Raw genomic sequence first — 12,734 nt, 5'->3', positions numbered from 1 at the left:
GACGGGTAGGGAGTGGGTGAAATTTCCTTAGCAATGGGGGAAAGAAGTGGGGGAAATTTCCCTAGCAACGTGGGGAAAGAAGTGGGGGAGATTTCCTTAGTAACCAGGAACAAAGAATGGGTGAAATTTCCTTAGGAACAGGGGCAAGAAGAAGGGAAATTTCTTTAGCAACGTGGGGAAAGGAGTGGTTGAGATTTTCCTAGCAACGGGGACAAGAAGAGGGGAAAATTACCCTAGCAACGTTGGGAAAGAAGTAGGAAAAAGGAGTAAGTGAAATTTCCCTAGTAATGGGATAAGGAGTGGTTGAAATTTGCCTAGCAACGTGGGGCAAGGAGTGGGTGAATTTTCCTTAGCAACGAAGGCAAAAAGAGGGGAATATGTCCCTAGCAACGTGGGGAAAGAAGTGGGGGATATTTCCCTTGCAACGGGTGCAAGAAGTGGTGGTATTTTACCTAGCAACGGGAAGCAAGGAGTGGGGGAAATTTTCCTCGCAACTGGGCAATAAGATTGGAATATGTCCCTATCAACGTGGGGAAAGAAGTGGGGGAAGTTTCCCCAGCAACACTGGGAAAGAAGTGGGGGAAATTGTCCTAGCAACGAGTGGCAAGGAGTGGGTAAAATTTCCTTAGCAACGGGGGCAAGAAGACGGGAAAATTTCAATAACAATTGGGGGCAAGATGTGGGGATATTTTACCTAGCAACGGAAGGCAAGGAGTTGGTGAAATTTCCTTAGCCACGGGGGCAATTATAGGAAAAAATTTCCCTAGCAACGTTGTGAAAGAAGTAGGGAAAAGGAGTGGGTGAAATTCCCAGCAATGGGGAAGGAGGTGGGGAAATTTCCCTAGAATGGGGAAGGAGTGGGGGAAATTTCCTCAGCAACGGTGTAAGAAGAGGGAAAAATTTCTCTAGCAATGTGGGGAAAGAAGTGGGTGAAATTTCTTTTGCAATGGGGACAAGAATAGGGGAAAATTTCAATAACTATTGGGGGTAAGATGTGAGGATATTTTACCTAGCAACGGGGGGCAAGGAGTGGGTGAAATTTCCCTAGCAACGTGGGGAAAGAAATAGGGAAAAGGAGTGTGTGAAATTTCCCTAGCAATGGGGGAAGGAGTGGGGGAAATTTCCCTAGCAACATTGGGAAAGAAGTGGGGAAATTTTCCTAGCAACGAGTGGCAAGGAGTGGGTAAAATTTCCTTAGCAACGGGGGCAAGAAGAGGGGAAAATTTCAATAACAATTGGGGGCAAGATGTGAAGATATTTTACCTAGCAACGGAAGGCAAGGAGTTGGTGAAATTTTCTTAGCAACGGGAGCAATTATAGGAAAAAATTTCCCTAGCAACGTTGTGAAAGAAGTAGGGAAAAGGAGTGGGTGAAATTTCCCTAGCAATGGGGTGAAGGAGTGGGGAAAATTTCCTCAGCAACGGTGTAAGAAGAGGGAAAAATTTCTCTAGCAAGGTAGGGAAAGAAGTGGGTGAAATTTCTTTAGCAATGGGTACAAGAATAGGGAAAATTTCAATAACAATTGGGGGCAAGATGTGAGGATATTTTACCTAGCAACGGGGCAAGGAGTGGGTGAAATTTGCCTAGCAACTTGGGCAAGAAGATGGTAAAATTTCCCTGGCAACGTGGGGCAAGGAGTCTTGAGAATTCCCTAGCAACGGGGCAAGAAGAGGGAAAATTTTCCTAGCAACGTGGGGAAAGAAATGGGAGAAATTTTCCTATAAACGAGGGATAAGGAGTGGGCGAAATTTCTTTAGCAACGGGGGCAATTATAGGAAAAAATTTCCCTAGCAACGTTGTGAAAGAAGTAGGGAAAAGGAGTGGGTGAAATTTCCCTAGCAATGGGGGGAAGGAGTGGGGGAAATTTCCCTAGAATTGGGGGGAAGGAGTGGGGGAAATTTCCTCAGCAACGGTGTAAGAAGAGGGAAAAATTTCTCTAGCAATGTGGGGAAAGAAGTGGGTGAAATTTCTTTTGCAATGGGGACAAGAATAGGGGAAAATTTCAATAACTATTGGGGGTAAGATGTGAGGATATTTTACCTAGCAACGGGGGGCAAGGAGTGGGTGAAATTTCCTTAGCAACGTGGGGAAAGAAATAGGGAAAAGGAGTGTGTGAAATTTCCCTAGCAATGGGGAAGGAGTGGGGGAAATTTCCCTAGCAACATTGGGAAAGAAGTGGGGGAAATTTTCCTAGCAACGAGTGGCAAGGAGTGGGTAAAATTTCCTTAGCAACGGGGGCAAGAAGAGGGGAAAATTTCAATAACAATTGGGGGCAAGATGTGAAGATATTTTACCTAGCAACGGAAGGCAAGGAGTTGGTGAAATTTTCTTAGCAACGGGAGCAATTATAGGAAAAAATTTCCCTAGCAACGTTGTGAAAGAAGTAGGGAAAAGGAGTGGGTGAAATTTCCCTAGCAATGGGGTGAAGGAGTGGGGGAAAATTTCCTCAGCAACGGTGTAAGAAGAGGGAAAAATTTCTCTAGCAAGGTAGGGAAAGAAGTGGGTGAAATTTCTTTTGCAATGGGTACAAGAATAGGGGAAAATTTCAATAACAATTGGGGGCAAGATGTGAGGATATTTTACCTAGCAACGGGGGCAAGGAGTGGGTGAAATTTGCCTAGCAACTTGGGCAAGAAGATGGTAAAATTTCCCTGGCAACGTGGGGCAAGGAGTCTTGAGAATTTCCCTAGCAACGGGGGCAAGAAGAGGGAAAATTTTCCTAGCAACGTGGGGAAAGAAGTGGGAGAAATTTTCCTATAAACGAGGGATAAGGAGTGGGCGAAATTTCTTTAGCAACGGGGGCAAGAATAGGAAAAAATTTCCCTAGCAACGTGGGGCAAATGGGCGGGGGAATTTACCTATCAACGGGGTGCAAAGAGTAGGGGAAATTTCTCTAGCAACGGGGGCAAGAAGATGGAAAATTTCCCTAGCAACGTGATAAAAGAAGTGGGGGAAATTTCCGTCGGAACGGAAGGACAGAAATGGGGGAAATTTCCCTAGCAAATAGGAGAAAGGATTGGGGGAACTTTCTTTAGCAACGAGGGCAAGAAGATTGGAAAATTTCGCTAGCAACGTGGCGTAAGAAGTCGATGAAATTTACCTAACAACGTGGGGCAAGAAGTGTGTGAATTTACCTAGCAACAGGGGAACAGATTTGGGTAAAATTTCCCTAGCAACGGGGTAAGAAGTGGGTAGAATTTTCCTAGTAATTGCAACAAGTGTGGGGTAAATTTCTCTAGCAATGGGGGGCAAGAAGTGGGAGAATTTTAACTAGCAACGGGTCAAGGAGTAGGAAAAATTTCCCTAGCAACAGGGCTAGAAGAGGGGAAAATTTCAATGGCAACTTGGGGAAGAAAGAGATGGAAATCTCTCTACCAACGTGGTGAAAGAAGTGGGGGAATTACTTTAGCAACGGGGGCAAGAAGATGAGAAAATATCTCTAGCATCGTGGGGAAAGAAGTAGGGAAAAGGAGTGGGTGTAATTTCCCTAGCGATGGGGGGAAGGAGTGGAGGAAATTTGCCTAGCAACGGAGGAAAGAAGATGGGAAAATTTCCCTAGCAACGTAGGGCAAGGAGTGGGGAAAATTTCCCTAGTAACAGGTGCAAAAAGAGGGGAAATTTTCCCAGCAACGTGGGGAAAGAAGTGCGGGAAATTTCCATAGAAACGAGGGGTAAGGAGTGGGCGAAATTTTTTTAGCAATGGGGGCAACAATAGGGGAAAATTTTTCTAGCAACGTGGGGTAAGAAGTGCGGGAAATTTACCTAGCAACGGAAGAACAGAATTGGGAAAATTTCGCTAGTAATGGGGGCAGGAATTAGGTAAAATTTCCCTAGCAAGTGGTGGAAGTAGTTGGGGAAATTTCCCTAGCAATGGCGGGCAAGAATTGGGGTAATTTTACCTAGAAAGAGGGGAAATTTCCCTAGCAACGGGGCCAAGAAGAGGGGAAAATTTCCCTAGCAATGTGAGGAAAGAAGAGGCGGAAATTTCCTTAGCAACGTGGGGAAAGAAGTGGAGGAAAATTTCCTTAGAAACAAGGGGACAGAATTGGGGAATTTCCCTAGCAACGAGGGGCAAGGAATGGGTGAAATTTTCTTAGCAACGGGGCAAGAAGATGGGAAAATTTCCCTAGCAACGCAGTGAAAGAAGTGGAGGAAATAAGTGGGGGAAATATCCCTAGAAATAGAGGGAAGGAGTGTGTTAAATTTGCCTAGCAACGTGGGTAAGAAAATGGGAAAATTTCCCTAGGAACGTGGGGAAAGAAGTGGGGGAAATTTCCCCAGAAACGAGGGGACAGAATTGGGGGAAATTTACCTAGAAACGGGGTAAGAATTGGGTAAATTTCCCTAGCAATTGAGGGCAAGTAATGGGAAAATTTCCCTAGCAACTGCAAAAAGATAGGGTATTTTTCCTAGAAACGGGGGTAAGAAGAGGGAAAAATTTCCCTAGAAACGTGGGGCAAGAAGTGGGGGAAATTCACTTAGCAACGTGGGAACAGAATAGGGGGATATTTCCCTAGCAACGGGGGCCAAAAGTGGGTAAAATTTCTTTAGCAATTGGGGGCAAGTAGTGGGGAAATTTCCCTGCAACAGGAGCATGAAGTTAGGGAATTTTACCTAGAAACGGGGGTAAGAAGAGGGACAAATTTCCCTAGCAACGTAGGGAAAGAAGTGGCGGAAATTTCCCTAGCAACGGGGGTACAGGATGGAGGAAAATTTCCCTTGCAACGGGTGCAAAAGTGGGTAAAATTTCCCTAGCAATTAAGGGCAAGTAGTAGAAGAAATTTCCCTATCAACGTGGGGAAAGAAGTGGTGGAAATTTTATCTAGCAAAAGGGGCAAGGAGTGGGAAACGTTCCCTTGAGCAACTTGAGGAAAGAAGAAGGGGATATTTCATTAGCAACGTACGGAAAGAAGAGGAAGAAATTTCCCTAACAACGTGGGGAAAAAGGTGGGGGAAATTTCCTTAGAAACAGGGAGACAGAATTGGGGGAAATTTCCCTAGCAACGGGGGCAAGAATAGGGGAAAATTTTCCTAGCAACGAGGGGAAGAAGTGGGATAAATTTCCCTAGCAACGGGAGAATAGAAGTGGGGGAAACTTGTCTAGCAACGAGGGGCAAAAAGTGGGTGAAATTTCCTTAGCAACGAGGGCAAGATGAGGGGAAAATATCCCTAGCAACGTGGGGAAATTAGTGTGGGAAAGAAGTGGGGGAATCTTCACTAGCAACGGGAGCGAGAAGAGGGGAAAATTTCCCTAGCAATTTATGGAGAGATGTGGGGGGAACTTTACCTATCATCGCGAAAAAAGATGTGGGGGAAATTTCCCTAGCAACGACGGGCAAGGAGTGGGTGAAATTTTCTTAGCAACGAGGGCAAGATGAGGGGAAAATATCCCTAGCAACGTGGGGAAATTAGAGGGGGAAGAAATGGGGGGAATCTTCACTAGCAACGGGAGCGAGAAGAGGGGAAAATTTCCCTAGCAACGTGGGGAAAGAAGTGGGGGAAATTTCTCTAGCAACGGGGGAAGAAAATTGGGGGAAATTTCCCTAGCAAGGGGGGCAAGAATTTGGGGAATTTCACTTAGCAACGGGGGAAGGAGTGGAGGATATTTCCCTAGCAACGGGGCCAAGAGGAGAGGAAAATGTGACTAGTGAAAGAAGTTGGGGAAATTTCGTAGCATCGTGGGCAAGAATTGGGTAAAATTTCCCTAGAAATTTGGGGCAAGTAGTAGAAGAAATTTCCATAGCAACGGGGGTAAGAAGTGGGGGCATTTTACCTAGCAACGGGAGCAAAAAGTGGGAGAAATTTTTTAGCAACGGGGGCAAGAAGAGGGAAAATTTCTTTAGCAACGGGCGGCAAGGAGTGGGAAAAACTTTCCTAGCAACGGGGGCAAGAAGATGGGAAAATTTCACTATCAATGTAGGGAAGTGGGAAAATTTCCATAGCAACGTGAAAAAACAATTGGGGGAAATTTTCATGGCAACGAGGGGCAAAAAGTGGGTGAAAATTTCCTTAGCAACGGGAGCAAGAACAGGTGTAAATGTCCATCGCAATTAAGGGCAAGATGTGGTGGAAATTTTACCTAGCAACGGGGGAAGAAGAGGAGAAAATTCCCCTAGCAACGTCAAAACAGAAGTGGGGGAAATTTCCATAGTAACAAAAGGACAGAAGTGAGGGAAATTTCCCTAACAACGTGGGGAAAGATGAGGGGGAAATTACCCTAGCAACGTGGGAATAGAAGTGGGGGAAATTTCCTTAGCAACGAGGGGCAAGGAGTGGGTGAAATTTCTTAGCAACGGGTGCAGGAAGAGGTGAAAATTTCCCTAACAACGTGGGGAAAGAAGTGGGGAAGTTTCCCTAGCAACATTGGAAAAGAAGTGGGGAAAATATTCCTAGCAAGGAGTGGGTGAAATTTCCTTAGCAACGGGGCAAGAAGAAGGGAAAATTTCCCTAGTAACAGGGGAAAGAAGAGGGGAAAATTTTCCTAGCAACGTGGAGAAAGAACTGCGGGAAATTTCCGTATAAACGAGGGGTAAAAAGTGGGCGAAATTTTGTTAGCAACGGGGGCAAGAATAGGGGAAACTTTCCCTAGCAATGTGGGGCAAGAAGTGGGGAAAAATTACCTAGCAACGGGGGAACAGAACTTGGAAAATTTCCCTAGGAATGGGGGCAAAAATTGGGTAAAATTTCCCTAGCAAGTGGGGGAAGAAGTGGGGGAAATTTCTCTAGCAATGGGGGGCAAGAAGTGGGGGAATATTACCTAGCAACAGAGGGAAATTTCCCTAGCAACGGGGCCAAGAAGAGAATAAAATTTTCTTATCAACATGGGGAAAGAAGAGGCGGAAATTTCCTTAGCAATGTGGGGAAAGAAGTGGGGGAAATTTCCTCAGCAACGAGGGGCAAGGAGTGTGTGAAATTTCCTTAGCAACGGGGGCAAGAAGAGGGGAAAATTTCCCTAGCAATAGGGGGAAGGAGTGGATGAAATTTGCCTAGCAACGTGGGCAAGAAAATGGGAAAATTTCCCTAGAAACGTGGGGAAAGAAGTGGTGGAAATTTCCCTAGCAACGGGGGGACATAATTGGGGAAAATTTACCTAGCAACGGGGGAAAGAAATGGGTAAAATTTCCCTAGCAACGGGGGGCAAAAAGTGAGGGAAATTTCGCTAGCTACGGGGGTAAGAAGAGGGAAAAACTTCCCTAGCAACGTGGGTCAAGAAGTGGGGGAAATTTCCCTAGCAACGGGGGATAGAATTGGGGGAAATTTCCCTAGCAATGGGGGATAGAATTGGGGGAAATTTCAATAGGAACAAAAGCAAGAAGTGGGTAAAATTTCCCTACCAATTGGGGGCAAGTAGTGGGAATATTTTACTTAGCAATGGGGGCAAGAAATGTGGGAATTTCCCTAGTAACAGGGCAAGAAGGTGGGAAATTTCCCTAGCAACAGGGGCAAGAAGAGTGGAAAATTTCCCTAGCAAAGGGAGGCAAGGAGTGATGGAAATTTCCTTAGCAACGGGGACAAGAATAGGGGAAACTTTCCCTGGCAACGTGTGGCAAGAAGTGGGGGAAATTTACCGAGTAACGGAGGAACAGAATTGGGGTAATATCCCTAGAAACGGGGGCAAGAAGTGGGTGAAATTTTCTTAGCAACGGGGGCAAAGAAGAGGGTGAAATTACCCTAGCAACGTGGGAAAATAAGTGGGCGAAATTACCTTAGCAACGAGGGGCAAGGAGTGTGTGAAATTTCCTTAGCAACGGGGCAAGAAGAGGGAAAATTTCCCTAGCAACGTGAGGAAAGAAGTAGGGAAAAGGAGAGGGTCAAATCTCCCTAGCAAAGGGGAAGTGGGGGAAAATTGAATGGCAACGGGGGAAAGAAGTGTGTAAAATTTTTCTAGCAACGGGGATAAGAAGATGGGAAAATTTGCCTAGCAATGTAGGGAAAGAAGTGGGAAAATTTCCCTAGTAACGTTAAAAAAAAGTGGGGGAAATTTTCCTGGCTACGAGGTGAAGAAAGTGGGTGAAAATTTCTTTAGCAACGGGGGCAAGAAGAGGTTAAAATGTCCTTCGCAATTAAGGCCAAGATGTAAGGAATTTTACCTAGCAACTGGGAGCAAGGAGTGGGTGAAATTTAACTAGCAATGGGGGCAGGAAGAGGTGAAAATTTCCCTAACAACGTGTGGAAAAAAGAGAGGGAAATTACCCTGACAATATGGGAATAGAAGTGGGCGAAATTTTCTTAGCAACGAGGGGCAAGGAGTGATTGAAATTTCCTTAGACACGGGGGCAAGAAGATGGGAAAATTTCCCTAGCAATAGGGGGAAGGAGTGGGGGAAATTTGCCTAGCAATGAAGGTAAGAAAATGGGAAAATTTCCCTAGCAACGTGGGGAAAGAAGTAAGGGAAATTTCCCCAGTAACGGGGGGAAAGTATGGGGGAAATTTACCTAGCAACAAGGGCAAGAATTGGGTAAAATTTTCATAGCAATTGAGGGCAAGTAATGGGGAAATTCCTCTTCCAACGTGGAGCAAGAAGAGGGGGTATTTTACCTAGCAACGGGGGGCAAAGAGTGGGGGAAATTTCGCTAGCAACGGGGGTAAGAAGTGGGAAAATTTCCCTAGCAACGTCGGGAAAGAAGTAAGGAAAATTTCCCTAGCAACGGGGGCAAGAAGAGGGGAAAATTTTCCAAGCAACGTGGGTAAAGAAGTGGGGGAAATTTCCCTAGCAACGAGGGGTAAGGAGTGGGTGCAATTTCTTTAGCAATTGGGGCGAGTAGTGAAGGAAATTTCCCTAGCAACGGGAAGGCAAGAAGTAAGGGAATTTTACTTTGCAACGGGGGGAAGGAGTGGGGGAAATTTCCCGACCAACGGGGCCAAGAAGAGGGGAAAATTTTCCTAGCAACGTATGGAATGAAGTGGGGGAAATTTCCCTAGTAACGGGGCGACAGAATGGGGGAAAATTTCTTAAGCAACGGGTGCAAGAAGTGGGTAAAATTTCCCTTGCAATTAAGGGCAAGTAGTAGAAGAAAGTTCTCTAGCAACGGGTGTAAGAAGTGGGGTATGTTACCTAGCAACGGGGGAAAGAAGATGAAAAATTCCCTAGCAACGTGGGAAAAGAAGTGGAGGAATTTTCCCAAGCAACGAGGGGCAAGAAGAGGGTAAAATTTCCCTAGCCACGGGTGGCAGGAAGTAAGGGAAATTTCCTAAGCAATGGGGTACAGAATTGCGGGAAGTTTCCCTAGCAACAAAGGCAAGAAGTGGGTAAAATTTTTCTAGCAATAGGGGCAAGTAGTGGGGGAATTTCAATAGAAACGGGAAGCAAGAAGTGGGGGTATTTTACCTAGCAATCGGGGCAAGAAGTGAGGAAAATTTACCTAGCAACGGGGGAAAAAGAAAAGAAAATTTCCCTAGCAAAGTGGGGAAAGAAGTGGGGGTACTTTACCTAGAAACGGTGGCAAGGGGAAACTGTATAACAGCAACAAGGGGCAAAGAAGTGGGGCATTTAACCCAGCAATGAGGCAAGAAGTGGGAAAAATCTCCCAGCAACCTGGGGTTAAGAAGTGTGGGAAATTTCCCTAAGCAATGGGGGCAAGAAGTGGGAATTTTATCTAGCAACGGGGAGCAAAAAGTGGGGAAAGTTCCCTAGCAAAGAGAGCAAGAAGAGAAGAAAATTTCCCTAGCAACGTGGGGAACGAATTGGGGGAAATTTCCCTGGCAACGGGGCAAGAGAAGTGGGGGAAACTTTCATAGCAACGAGGGGCAAAAAGTGGGTGAAATTCCCTAGCAACGGAAACAAGAAGAGGGAAATTCCCTAGTAACGTGGTGGAGAGATGTGGGGAAATCTACTTAGCATCGGGGGAGAAAGAGTAGGGAAAATTTCCTCAGCAACGGGGGCAAGAAGAGGGAAAATTTCCATAGCAACGTGAAAAAAGATGTGGGGGAAATTTCCCGAGCAACGAAAGAACAGAAGTGGGGGAAATATCCCTAGCAACGAGGGGCAAGGAGTGGGTGAAATTTTCTTAGCAACGGGGGCAGGAAGAGGTGAAAATGTCAAGAAAGCAACGTGGGGAAAGAAGTGGGGAAACTTCCCTAGCAACGGGGAGACAAGAGAGGGTGATATTTCCTTAGCAACGGGGTCAAGAAGAGGGAAAAATATCCCTTGCAACGGGGGCAAGAAGATGGGAAAATGTCCCTAGCAAAGTAGAGAAACAAGTGGAGGAAATTTCCTTAGCAACGGGAGACAGAATTGGGGAAAATTAACATAGCAACAAAGGCAAGAAGTGGGTAAAATTTCCCTAGCAGTGGGGCAAGTAGTGGGGAAATTTTCCTAGCAACTGGGGGCAAGAAGTGGGAATATTTTACCTAGAAACGTGGGAAAAGAAGTGGGGGAAATTTCCTTAGCAACGGGGGAAAGAAGATGAAAAAATTTCCCTAGCAACGTGGGAAAAGAAGTGGAGGAATTTTCCTAAGCAATGGGGTACAGGATGGAGGAAAATTTCCCTAGCAACGGGGGCAAAAAGTGGGTAAAATTTCCGAGCAATGGGGAACAAGTAGTAGAAGAAATTTCCCTATCAACGGGGTAAGAAGTGGGGGTACTTTACCTAGAAACGGTGGCAAGGGGAAATTGCCCTAGCAACGGGGGCAAGAAGTGGGGGTATTTAACCTAGCAATGAGGCAAGAAGTGGGAAAAATTTCCCTAGCAACTGGGGTTAAGTAGTGTGGGAAATTTCCTAAGCAATGGGGGGCAAGAAGTGGGGGAATTTTATCTAGCAACGGGGAGCAAAAAGTGGGGGAAAGTTCCCTAGCAAAGAGAGCAAGAAGAGAAGAAAATTTCCCTAGCAACGTGGGGAACGAATTGGGGGAAATTTCCCTGGCAACGGGGCAAGAGAAGTGGGGGAAACTTTCATAGCAACGAGGGGCAAAAAGTGGGTGAAATTTCCTTAGCAACGGAAACAAGAAGAGGGAAAATTTCCCTAGTAATTGGTGGAGAGATGTGGGGAATTTACTTAGCATCGGGGGGCAAGGAGTAGGGAAAATTTCCTTAGCAACGGGGGCAAGAAGAGGGAAAATTTCCATAGCAACGTGAAAAAAGATGTGGGGGAAATTTCCCGAGCAACGAAAGAACAGAAGTGGGGGAAATATCCCTAGCAACGAGGGGCAAGGAGTGGGTGAAATTTCTTAGCAACGGGGGCAGGAAGAGGTGAAAATGTCAAGTAGCAACGTGGGGAAAGAAGTGGGGGAAACTTCCCTAGCAACGTGGGGCAAGGAGTGGGTGATATTTCCTTAGCAACGGGGTCAAGAAGAGGGAAAATATCCCTTGCAACGGGGGCAAGAAGATGGGAAAATGTCCCTAGCAAAGTAGAGAAACAAGTGGAGGAAATTTCCTTAGCAACGAAGGGAGACAGAATTGGGGAAAATTAACATAGCAACAAAGGCAAGAAGTGGGTAAAATTTCCCTAGCAATTGGGGCAAGTAGTGGGGAAATTTTCCTAGCAACTGGGGGCAAGAAGTGGGAATATTTTACCTAGAAACGTGGGAAAAGAAGTGGGGGAAATTTCCTTAGCAACGGGGAAAGAAGATGAAAAATTTCCCTAGCAACGTGGGGAAAGAAGTGGAGGAATTTTCCTAAGCAATGGGGTACAGGATGGAGGAAAATTTCCCTTGCAACGGGGGCAAAAAGTGGGTAAAATTTCCCGAGCAATTAAGGGCAAGTAGTAGAAGAAATTTCCCTATCAACGGGGTAAGAAGTTGGGGTAATTTACCTAGCAACGAGAGCAAAAATTTTTGAAAAATTTCCTTAGCAACGTGGGAAAAAGAGAGGAAAATTTCCCCAGCAATGTGGGGCAAAGAGTGGGGGAAATTGCAATAGCAACGGGGGCAAGAAGATGTGAAAATATCCCTAGCAAGGGGGCAAGGAGATGGAAAAATTTCCCTAGCAACGTGAGGAAACAAGTGGTGGAAATTTTATCTAGCAACAAGGGGCAAGGAGTGGGGGACGTTCCCTAGCAACGAAGGGAAAAAGAGGATAAAATTTCCCTTGCATCTTGAGGAAAGAAGAAGGGGATATTTCACTAGCAACGTACGGAAAGAAGAGGAAGAAATTTCCCTAGCAACTTGGGGAAAAAGGTGGGGGAAATTTCTTTAGAAACAGGGAGACAGAATTGGGTGAACTTTCGCTAGCAACGTGGGGGAAGAAGAGGGGAAAAGTTTCCTAGCAACGTGGGGAAAGAAGTGGGGTAAATTTCCCTAGCAACGGAAGGACAAAAGTGGGGGAAATTTCCCTAGCAACAAAAGGACAGAAGTGAGGGAAATTTCCCTAACAACGTGGGGAAAGATGAGGGGGAAATTACCCTAGCAACGTGGGGAAAGAAGTGGAGTAATTTTCCCTAGCAACAGGAGGAACGAGTGGGGGAAATTTCCATAGCAATGGTGGTAAGAAGTGTGTAAAATTTCCCTTGCAATAGGGGGAAGTATCTGGGAAATTTCCCTAGCAATGGGAAGCAAGAAGTGGGGAAATTCCCCACCCAGCAAATGGGGAAATGTATCCAGAACAGGGCGACAGAACGGGAGGAAAGCACTCCAAGATTTCGAAGGCACAGAAGTGGGTAATATTTCCCTAGCCACGGGTGGCAGAAAGTAAGAGAAATTTCCTAAGCAACGGGGCACAGGAATGCAGGACGTTCCCAGCTAAACAAAGGCAAGAATGGAGTAAAATCTCTAGCAATAGAGAGACAAGTGGTGGGAAA

Source organism: Tachypleus tridentatus, chromosome 4, assembly GCF_004210375.1.
Source record: "Tachypleus tridentatus isolate NWPU-2018 chromosome 4, ASM421037v1, whole genome shotgun sequence".
Classification (NCBI taxonomy): Eukaryota; Metazoa; Arthropoda; class Merostomata; order Xiphosura; family Limulidae; genus Tachypleus; species Tachypleus tridentatus.
Note: the sequence above shows the minus strand (reverse complement) of the source record.